The sequence below is a fragment of the Humulus lupulus genome, chromosome X (assembly GCF_963169125.1).
Source record: "Humulus lupulus chromosome X, drHumLupu1.1, whole genome shotgun sequence".
Classification (NCBI taxonomy): domain Eukaryota; kingdom Viridiplantae; phylum Streptophyta; class Magnoliopsida; order Rosales; family Cannabaceae; genus Humulus; species Humulus lupulus.
Genome location: NC_084802.1, coordinates 20,869,443 through 20,881,852, shown reverse-complemented (window position 1 = coordinate 20,881,852; position 12,410 = coordinate 20,869,443).

Sequence of the window (12,410 nt, the reverse complement as noted above, 5' to 3'; positions counted from 1 at the left end):
CACATCATACAACTGTTCCCACTGAAAGAGTCCAGATGTTCAGCAACATCCTGGGAAGCAACTGGTGGGCCAAGACGACGATGGGAGTTCAGCGTCACTCCCACCAAATCCTAATCCAGGATACTTAACAAACATTGAGATGGAGAATGCCCAATTAAGGAGCCATCTCGCTAGGGAAAACAGACAGATCGAGGAGGTACTAGCTCGGTTACCCCCTCTTGCAACTGATGCTAATGTTGGAAAGAGACAAAGATAGTCTCTTAAGTCCCACAGGATTAGTTGGTCAAAAACCGGTCGTTCTGTCAGGACCGCCACCTCGAGCTTTGTACCTTCAGAGCGAAATCACCGAAGTGCTCAGCCCACTAGCCATCACAGGAACCATCATTTGCATATCAGTCAGTCGGTCAGAAATGCGACCCCCAGCTCCGTGCCTTCTGCAAAAATTCTTAGGAATGCCCACAACAACCCGCCAGAGCGAGCTAGGACAAGTTCACGGAGACAAAACTCCACAGTGAATCCTCCTGTGCCGCGATCAGAACCCTAGGCACAGAGAACTCGGGGCATTGGGGTAGAGTCGAAGCGGGTTAATTTAGTTTGTCCTTTTTCAACGAGGATAGCCTCACCAATAAGGCATTTGCCATAACCGATTAGACATTCTACACCACAGTGCCCACAAAGAGACGCTCCAACTCGTGGAAATAGTAGGAGAAATCCTTCCTCGTCAGTAGACATTTACCTCCCACGAGCACGTGCTGATAATCCAGGTCCTCGATCTCAGTCGTGGGCTGTAAGTTTTGCAAATGGAAGTTACTGGACGAGGAGCCAATGTGGAGGCAGGTCTGAGAGCGACCTGAGGAATCACTTTAGCTCAGCGCAAAGTCCTCGGTACGATCCACAACCCGACCTGTGCAATCATCTGAATTCACAAAGGAGGTATCCAGCTCGCAATGATGATATGAGTTATACTCGACATGAGGGAGGTCCGTCTATCCTACGCGACAATGGAAATGTCCCACCTATCCAAGCTCGAACTTGGAGGGACAACAACCCATCAAACACGTACAATAGGATGGGAGCTGGTGAAAAACCCCCAGTTAACCTAGAGACCTAAGACCTAGCCCTTGAGCGACTGGCCTTGATGGAGGAGCAGATGAAGAAGCTCTTATCCAAAAAAAAATGATTGATGATTGTGACTCTGATGAGGAGCTCGAACCTTTCGCCCTGAACATTGCAACAACTGCGTATCCTATTGGCTTCAAGATGTCGAACATGCCATCATTTGATGGAAACACAGATCCATCCGATCACCTCGGGATGTTCAATACATTGATGATGGCCCACAATGTCGGATTTGACTTAAGGTGTTTTCTCTTCCCCATGACTCTGATCGGGCCTGGCAGAGAATGGTTCAAGAAGTACAAAAAACATTTGATAAGCTCTTGGAAGAAGTTGTCTTCCGAGTTCAAGAAAGCGTTCCGAGCTTCAAAGGCAGCTCGCGTAGAGGCTGACTCATTGGCCAACGTAAAACACCAACATGGTGAATCCTTGAAAGCATATCTGAGTAGATTCGCCAATATTGTAGCACGAGCTAGAGATGCTGATGATAGTTCCAAGCTCATGGCGATGAGAACAGGAATCCTGGTGGGAGGTGATCTATGGCAGGAACTCCAACAGAAAGGGGTTAAAAGTGTAGATGATTTCTTGGCCCGAGCTTAGAAGTGGATAAACCTGGAAAAGGAGCGATATGCTATCGTAGGATCTAGCCAGGCCCCTATTCAGCCCGCTGGAGCAGTGACAGGTGTTGCAGCTACGACTTAACCTATTACCTAGAATAACCAAGCAGGAAACAACAAGAGAAAATAGAATGGTGAGAGTGACCAGAACAACACGAAGAAGAACAAGTTCGGAAAAATTCAAGCCCATCTATGCCACCTACACTGACCTGACGAATACACGGGAACATATTTTCCTGGAAAACTCTAATCGCCTTCCATGGAAGAAACCAAAACCTTTAAGGCATCAGAGAGCGAAGAGAGATCCCTCAAAGTTTTGTTGATACCAAAATGACATCGGTCATAATATTGATGATTGCCGACAGCTGAAGGATGAGATTGAGACTCTCATTCGGGTTGGACCGTTAGCCCAGTATGCCCGAAATCGAATTTCTTCCAATCAACCTGCCTGGCAGAATTCTCGTCCAGCTCCAGAAGCTCCGGTAGGTCAGCCAAGGGCGCAGGTGGATCAGACAAATCAAAATCAGGTTGACCCTCCCCCAATAGCAGGAGGAGATATAACTACTATTGCCGGAGGATCTCATTTAGCGGGCACGAGCAACAAAGCCTAAAAGAGGTATATCCAGGAGCTGAAAACTCATAACAGTGTGGAATTTATCCTGGAGCAGTGGTTATCAAAACAACAATGGTTGGAAAAACAACCAATCATTTTCACAGAGGAGGACGCTAGCCACGTTCAATTCCCACATAATGACTCGCTGGTGGTAACCGTGCAACTAGCTAATCGAAGGGTGTGAAGTATATTGGTAAATAATGGAAGCTCAGTAAATGTGCTTTTCAGGTCCACCCTAGAAATATATGGGATTGTCCGTGATCGATCTCAAAGCGACCTCAATGACATTGTATGAATTTTTAGGTGAAGGGACGGTGGCCATAGGAACAATCAGACTGGTGGTTACACTAGGAGATGATGCACGAACTGTTACAAAGATACTTGAGTTTGTGGTAATCGATTGTCTGGCTGCATATAATGCGATTTTAGGATGACTCGCATTGATGGTTTTTGAAGCCATCACCTCGATCCGACACCTGGCAATGAAGTTCCCCTTAGCCTCGGGGATCTGCACAGTACGTGGAGACCAGCTCGTCTCCCGAGAATGCTACAACGTAGCCATGAAGGGAAAGTTACAACCCAGGCAGCAGGCAATGGTCATAAACGAAGGAGGTGAGAAGTCCTAGGTAATGGACGTTACCCATGGGCCAGAAGAACCTCAAGAAGGAGACAATGGGGTCGTCCAACAGGACGACATTGACTCACGAATAGGCGAGGATAGATCTGAGCTCAAAGCAGTAGAGGAGCTAGAGGAAATCAGTATCGACCCCGAAACACCTTCAAGAGTTGTAAAAGTTGGAAAAAATCTTGAAGCTGAAAGGAAGAAGGAGCTGGTTGAATTCCTGAGGAAGAACCTGGACGTCTTCGCCTGGTCACATGAAGATATGGTGGGGAACAGTCTGAGTATAGTAATGCATACTTTGAACTTGGACAAGAATGTGCCTGCGAAGTCCAAAAAACGAAGGATTTTGGGGACAGTACGGTTAGAAGCATTTGAAGAAGTAGCTCGCCTACTTAAATGCGGTTTTATCAGGGAAGCATAATACCCGATTTGGGTTTCTAATCTCGTTCTGGTCCCAAAGCCAAGCGGGAAGGGGAGAACTTGCATTGATTTTTCCAATCTCAACAAAGCTTGTCCTAAGGACTGTTTCCTATTACTGAGAATTGATCAGTTGGTAGATGCCACAGCCGGTCATGAGCTCATGCCTTTCATGGACGCGTATTCTAGATATAACCAGATCGCGATGAACCCTGCAGACCAAGAACATACCAGCTTTATGACCGAGCATGATGTATATTGTTACAAAGTTATGCCATTCAGGCTGAAGAATGCTGGTGCTACATACCAATGATTAGTCAACAAAATGTTCACTAACAAGATCAAGAGAAATATGGAGGTGCATGTCCATGATATGCTTGTTAAATCAAAGACTATCAGTAACCATGTATCCGACCTGGAAGAATGTTTTGGCATACTAAGGACATATGACATGAAGTTGAATCAATAGAAATGCACTTTTGGAGTTTCGTTGGGAAAGTTTCTGGGGTTTATAGTCAACATAAGGGGGATAGAGGAAAATCCAGAGAAAATTAGATTGTTATTGGAAATGCCTTCGCCCAGGTCGCGTAAGGAAGTACAAAGTCTAACTAGAAAAGTGGTGGCCTTAAGACGCTTCGTTTCAAAATCCACTGACAAGTGTCTTCCATTTTACAACTTGCTTAGAGGAAACAAGAAGTTCAAATGGACCGAAGAATGCGAACAAGCATTTCATGACTTGAAAGCACATCTAGCTGAACCCCCCATACTATCAAAACAGACGATCGAGGAATGTCTATTTCTATATCTGGCCGTGACGAAAAATGCGGTCAGTGCTGTGTTAGTTCGAGAAGAAAATCGGGCGTAGAAACCCATATATTATGTATGTAAAAGACTTCTCGGAGCTGAGTCTCAGTATCCATTGATAGAAAAGCTTGCGTTCTATCTTATTTTGGCTTTAAGGAAGCTCATGCCATATTTCCAGTCCCATTCTATCCACGTCTTAATCGACCAACCTTTAAGGCAGGTTTTACAAAAACCTAAAATGTCGGGATGTTTACTGAAATGGGCCATCGAACTCAGCCAGTTCAAAATATTATATATGCCACAGACAACAATCAAAAGTCAAGCCCTCGTTGATTTTGTGGTCGAGTGCACAGGTTTTAGGACGAGTTGATAAGGGAACCAGTGCGAGAATTGTGGAAAATCTACGTTGATGGATCCTTTAATGAAAACGGATTAGAAGCTGGGATAATTTTAATCTCACCTGAGGGGCATCGATTCCATTCAGCTCTTAGGTTCGGATTTGAAGCATTCAACAACGAAGCCGAATATGAGGCCTTGTTGGCAGGGCTAAGGGTGGCGAAAGAGCTAAAGGCAAAAGCCATCCAATGTTATAGTGATTCTCAGCTCGTAGTCAATCAGATATTTGGAGAATACCAAACTCGCGGTATCAAAATGGCGGCCTACTTAGCCAAGGTTAAGGGCGAGTTTTCTGAATTCGAGTTTAGCTCCGTTGAATAGGTGCCTCGAGAGCAGAATTCCAATGATGATGCTCTGGCTCGAATTGCTTCCACAAAAGATGCGGATACATTGAATGTAGTTCTCGTGGAATTCTTGGAAAGCCTGAGTATAACAGCAAAAATGGTTGAGGTTGGAATGATTGACATAAAACCGACCTGTCTGACCCCCATAGTAGAGTATCTCACAACCAGAAAGTTACACGACGATCGAAAGGGCGCAAAAAAGTAGTTATATCAAGCTCCGCGATATGTTATGGTTGAAGGGATTCTATATCAATGAGGACATTCACTACCTCACCCACTGTAGCGTCCCAAATTTGCTAATAAAGCTTAGAGCCTTGATTACTGTGTCGGGAGGGCAATAATTGATTTAATTACGTTAATATATGAATTTGATGGTTATGTGATTAGAAAGGCATGTTTATGTGAATTAAACATGCATGCGGGCCCCATTTGGCTATTAGGGGCATATTTGTAATTTTAGCCCGTTGAGGACCTAAATGTAATATTTGTGTAAATTGTGATTGATACCACGAGTGAGTGGTGATATATTTGTGATGCGCGATCCGAGACGGTCTAAGGAAGAAGTTTTAGCTAGATAGTCACAACGGGGTCAGATACCCGGCTAGGGAGGAGCCTAGGGTATTTTGGGAATGTTATGTGTTCGGGAATTACCCAGTAATGGGTGGTAATTTAGCAATGATTTGGACATGTTAGGATTAAACGGGCATTTATAGGAACACTCGAGGAATTAGTGGGATTTGGTAAATGACGAAAAATTGCCCTTAGTGGCACTTGAGGATTTAGATGGACTTAATGGGTAATTTGGACTTTTGCCTAAGGGATAAGCTTAAGCACTTGGGCTGCTGAGACTTTAGAAGAAAACATAAGGGAAATAACATCAACTTTCAACACTTTCTCTCTCACAGTCAATTCTCACTCCCTCTCTTTGGTGCTTGAGAATTTTGGAGAAACCTTAAGGATTTAGGCTGAAGAATTGGTGGATTGGAAGCTTGAAGACTTGGGAAATCAGCTCAGAGTCGAGTACAATTCAGAGGTAAGCTCTTGGACTTGATTTTCTTGCTGAATTCTACTAGGATTAGAGGTTTGCATGAGTGTTCAATTCTAAGTTTGATTTTGGGTGTCGATGAGTGTGTGGAGTTGTTTGTAGTTTTGTTGTGATGTTTGGGTTATGTAAAAGAGAATTCTAGGCCTAAATCTAAGTTTGGCTTATGATTGGGGAGTGAATTTGAGGCTTAGGCTCGAGGAAAAATGCAGTAAATGGTTTGATTTTCTGGGTTTGGGGGCCCGGGCCACGCCCCTGTTCTTCAGGCGCCTTAGCCCGCGTGTTCGAAAAGGCTGTAAAGCCTCTGTTTGCCGAGGCGCGCCACGGCCCGTGTCCTTCAGTAGAGAGGCATTTTTGCCTCTAACTTGGGCATGCTGTGGCTTAAGGGGCTGGGACGTGACTCAAATGAAAAGTAATGGCTGTTTGAAGGTTTTTAGCTCGGGAACTTAAATGTTGAGGCTCGGGAAGGATTTTACTACCCGGATTTGTAGAATCCAAGGTCCTCGAGGCTAGATTTATATTATGAAGTTATTTTTTTTTTTGGAGCTTGATGGATGGTTATTCTGAATGCGTTGTGACTAGGTTTTCTACGAGGCTCGAGTTAGGGGATTGTGCTCGGGATTGCGGTGCTCAGATAGCTCGGGACACAAGTAAGAAAACTGTTGTACCCGTAAAGCAGGGTGTGGCCCTATTGTTTGTATTGTGGGGTGTAGCCTTATTGATTGTATTGTAGGGCGTGGCCCTAATGTTTATAATCAACATGTGTTTAAATATCTGTTGATATTGTGCTATGAGATGCATATTTGTGAGTGAACAACGAAGGTCGAGAATGGAAAAGACCGAGAATGGCAGAAAATCAAATACGACAAGGGGTCGGGATCAGCGTTGAGCACGCTGAGTGTAGGCCATTATAATGAGACCCTCCTAGGGTGCTGGAGTCACCCTCTCGGTGAAGACCGCAAACCCAAGGCCTGGTAAGCGCCTGGGATGGTGCTGGCTGTTATATGTTTAGCCCATTGGCTATTTGTTATATATTGTGGATTGTCATATATATGTTATATGCCTTGTGTTGAGTTTTCTTGCTGGGCTTCAGCTCACGGGTGCTCTATGGGGCAAGTAAGGGCAAGGGAAACGTCGACCAACCATGAGTACGAAGAGCGTAGAGCGACGGGTACATGTTCAGCCTGCCTGGCCGCCACGGTTAGGGTTATATTTGGGAAAATATATTGTAGTAGTTTTTTTCTCTCCTAGGTCGACCATGTGTATATTTTAATCTGTAATGTATTTTCTAAACAATATTTTGGGAGCCCAACTGTAAAAATTTCTTAGATTTCAATGAATAACCAAATATTTTATACTTAATGTCTTTAAACGACTTTTGTTTCAGTTTACTCACACTTTTAACCTAAAACCTTGATTAGCGAGCTAATGACACATTCTTAACTCACTTAGTAACATCTCTAAGGAAGAAGGGCGTTATAACTACAATGTGTTCTGCCCAAGGAAGCGCATACTGTCTTGCAAGAAGGCTTCTATGGAGACCATGCTAGGGGGAAAACTTGGCTCTGAAGGTACTGAGACAGGGCTATTTTTGGCCCACGCTGACAAAGGACTCGATCTCGTATGTGCAGAAATGTGACAAATGCCAACGCTTCGCCATAGTTGCCTGAGATGCTCCCGTCGAGCTAACCATGATCTCATCCCCTTGGCCGTTTGCAGTATGGGGAATCGACTTAATTGGTTCTTTGCCGACAGGAAAAGGAGTAGTTCGTTATGCTGTTGTAGCCATCGATTACTTCACGAAGTGGGTAGAGGCTGAACCTCTGGCAACCACCACCTCGAAGAGAGTCCTAGATTTTGTTGTAAAAAATATCATATGTTGATTTGGGCTCCCAAAAAAGATTGTGTCTGACAACAGAACTCAGTTCGATAGCGATCTCTTCACAGACTTTTGTGAAAAATATGGCATAACCAAGAGTTTTTCATCGGTAGCGTACCCGCGGGCCAATGGGCTGGTCGAGGCCATAAACAAGACTCTGAATGCGAGCTTGAAGAAAAGATTCGATGAAGCCAAGGGATTATGGTCTGAGCATCTCCCGCAGGTACTCTGGGCCTATCAGACCTTACATCGAACCTCCACAGGACATACCCCTTTTTCTTTGAACTTTGGAAGCGAGGCTATGCTCCCGATTGAGGCACTGGTGATGACCCACAGATAGAAGACCTTTGATTAGGATCAGAACCACGAGCTACTTAGTGCATCCCTTGATCTAATCTGAAACTTAGATTTTGGAAAAATTGATTATTGAACGACTTTTTAAAGCTCAAATTTTCAAAATTTTGAACATGAACTAAGTTTGAGAAATTTCTAAAAATAAAACCCCTGGATACGACCAAGTTTGAGGTCTGATTCTTAACAGGTACAACGTTATTAAACTTACAAAAACCTCTGGATATGACCAGATCCAAGGCTTGATTCCTAACAATTATGACACAATTAGGCGAGCGAAATCTTGGATACAACTAAGATATCGACTACAAATTAGTTAGTCGAGCTATCAAAAATCTATCTCGATCTAAATACAACCCCTAAGATATCGAGTATAAAGAATACAATGATTCACAAACATGAGAAAACAATAAACTAAGGGGAACACGAATAGATCACAAATTAAATATGTATTAAAAAATATATAGTTATTACGAGGAGAAAAAATCTCAACCCGAGGCCGAAGGCGATTGTTTTGGTCCCTAGGGACTTAGTTACAAAAGTGTTAAATAAAAGGAAAAAAATCATTGAGTTCCATCAACTCGATCAGTGGAGGTCACTTCCTCACCATCCCCTTCGGCAGCATCAGAAGCGTCGACGGTCTCGGAGGGTTCTTGTGAGAATCTAATCTTCAATTTGGCCAGATAAGGTTCCCAGAACCTTGGCTGCATGAAGGTGAAGTTCTGTCCTGGTTGAAATCCCAGCAACGGTAAAGCATCTCCTCCATTTGGTTCGATGACTCCGCGATCTCTGACCTCGCCCTCTCAGCCTCCTCCTTAGCCTTAGCTTTGACTTCATCAGATTCTTTTTGAGCTCTTCATTCTTGGCTTGCAGTTGATCTAGGCGACGACTCATCTCTACGACCTGGTTCTTAGCCATTTGCTCGCCTTCCTTTGCAGCTCACTCATTCTCCTGGGAGGAAACCAGGGTGACTTTTGCGAACTACTCGCTCTCTCGGACAGCGCTCAGGGCAGCTTGGAGTTCCTCGTCCCTCGCTTTAACCCGAGCAATTCCGCGGAGTTGAGCCAGGATAGGCTACAATAGGATAAGGCAAGTCAAGGTAAGTTTATTTATTTAAAAAAAAAAAAAAAACTAATGAGAAAAGAAAAAGAAAAAGTTAGAAGAATGAGAAGGACTCATAGTGAGGTTCATCCCCATAGTAGATTCGAGGACGTCCTCAAGGGTATGCTCCTCCATAGCCCTCAGGTCCTTGGCGTTGGCTCTATAGGCATGGCCCACCATATGGCTTGCCATCTCGTAAATAGTTCCCCAAAACGCCTCGGGGATCCTGGCCAGGTCGAGTGGCTTCACCGGGATCTGAACAGAGGGAGCCTCGCCTTGGATCACTTAGGGAATTGAGGGAGGTATATGCCGAGGAAGAGGAGGCAGAGCTTGGAGAACTGTGACTGCTGTCACCGAAGCTGGGGGTTAAGTCTTTTGTGGCCGCTCCCGGGTGGAGCTGACACCTTTGTCTTTGACTGGAGATTCGGTGGAAATCCCAGTCTTGGGAACGTGTTTCTTTGTCAGTCTGGGTCTCTTCACCACAGGACCAGCTCTGGCCCCGCCAGCCTTAAAGGCACCCCTTAAGCCTGAGGCATCTGGCAAGTCCATCTCTTCACCTGAAAAAGAATGAGCAGAAGATTCAGATACAAAGGATAATTAATCAAAGTAATGCAAAGACAAGAACAAGAGTAAGAACCCTACCATCCGATCTAGAGGAGGAATCTACTACGATCAGCTCGAGGTTATGGACTGGGCTAGGTATAACCTCTAACTCCTGGATTATCGAAGGTGGGGGAGAGTCTAAAATTATTACACCTTGGGTCCTAGGGGTTCAGGTTCTTCCTCCGGGTTGGACTCATCTACATACTGCCTAAAACCAAGGGACAATACACCCTGACGCAAGGTAGGCCAGGTCCTATGGTTTGTCCCATACTCCTAAAATATGGAGGACCTAAAATGGAGAGTGTTGTAAACCACAATGGTACATTTGGGATAGTTATGGCCATAGCATACCACCAAATGATCCACACACTGAATGAGTGTTGTGTTTAGGTTTGGGTCAGTAGGATGGTGACTAACGAGTTGGTTCGGGATGAAGCGAACTAGCCTAAAACTGGCAGCAACCTAATCTAATTCTTTATATGGGTTACCTTGGTCAGAGGGGTCGGCTGCTGCCCTGGATGCAACTTGCACCAGCGGTGCCACATCTTCTTCCTCCTCGGTATCTTCGACGGCGGGCAAGACTCCTTGATGAGGAGGGAGCTTGGGAATGACGAGAAGTGGACCTCGGGTCCTGAGAGCTAGCATCTGGCCCTGGCTAATCAGGTTGCAGGCCACCATGGTAGTGTAGTTCACAACCTGGTGGAAGTCCTTCTCCTTCGGAGGAAGACGAGACAGTGTCTCGTATAGATCCCCAAGGGTCTCAGACCACTCTGTCCTTGCGAATATAGCTGCACAAGGAACAAACTCAGTTAGAATACTTAAAAAAAATGAAAGTGTTAAGAGAGTTCACGTACTAAATTTATAAAGTTAGAGGACTTATGAGGGCAGTTGAAGTATCGGTGCTCGTAGTTCTTGATCCATTTGACATAAAGAACTAGTCTTTATAGTCATTTGGGTGGCTAGGGAGGTCGATGACAAATGCTGAATTAGGGAAGCGAGTGAGGTAGTAACAACCATCACCTCACCCCTTCTGATCAGGACTAGCCTTGAGGCAGAAGAAATACATAATATCTGCCAGAGTGGGGACCTCCCACTCATGCCTCAGAAACAGATATTTCAACCCCGCCAAAAGTCGATATGAGTTTGGTAGGAGCTGGAACGGAGCTAGTTCGACGTAGTTCAAGAAATCTATGAAGTATTGGTCCAGTGGGAGGATTGCACCTACCTTCAGGTACTCATCACTCCAAGCCCCATAGTCATCTTGGAGAGGAGTGCAGCTCCACTCTCCTTCCAATGGAGGTCGGGAAAGGAGGCCATAAACTACAATCTTTATCTCGTGGCTCAGTAGGATCTTGTTAACTTTCCCCTGTGTCATTATCCAAGACACGATGTGCTTGACCTCGAAGAAAACATCGGGGTCGACAACAAGTTCCCTCTCCAGCACAAGGCCAAAATGAGGAATTGGAGAGTCAGACGCGACCTGCTTGTCTTTGTTCTTTCTCTGAGTAGAGGAGCTTACGATGTTTTTCTTTGGGGGGGGGGGGGGGGGCATGATTTAGCTCGCCTGACGACAAAGTGACCTATTAGTGGCGACAAAGGTACAGAGATCTGAGGGTTTAAGTGGTTTATTTTTTAGATTTAAAATTTACACGAGCTAAAGATGTGTCCTAGCATCAACGCATGGTTCCACGTGTGATCCTAGGGCACGCGATTTGAATTCGTGAAATTCCCTGATACTTCGAGATTCGTATGTCAGACTCATCATACCCACTACTTTTCTTTTGAAAGTGGTTTAATGCAAATACGCTTAAGGAATCGTGACTCTTAAGCTACTCAGAAACAAACCTAAAACCTTGTCAACTTCTACATCCAAACATGTATTCGAATCGATTTACCAGTGACATCTTCTTTGTAAAACCCAGAAAATTTGCCCAGTTTTATGAATACCTTATTTCTAAACAAGCCTAGTCTCGTTCATTTAGCCTAAACCGAACCCTATTTAAACTCGAACATGACCAGAACGTGAAATGATATTGAACAAAGAACATTTTTCGAAGTAAAAATCTCACTGGAAAATAAAGAAATGAAAGATTCAAACCAGATGAGGAAATACTTACAGTATCTACGTTCGTTTAAAGAGAATGTTGATACGTCCACGGGAAGCTCCTTGAAAGCTTATGAAAGTTAGAAGGGCGATGAAGGTTGTTAGGAAAAGTTTGAGAGAAAAAGGGGACTTTTGTTTCTGAAAGGAAAGTTTTTTAATGCAAAGGTGGTAAGGCTCAGGTCTGATCTCCCTATTTATACATAAAATTTGAGAATTAATTCAGGCCATCCGATTAGGATAGCTCGAGATCCAAAGGCCAAGATTAAATGAGCCATACGGCGACACAAAGTTGACAGGACAGTCGTCACACTCCTCAAAACCCGAACGGATGCCAATTACAGATGATCATGTGTCCAACACTCAAGTAGTAGGCAAGCACGATTTTACATGGAAGAAACCTA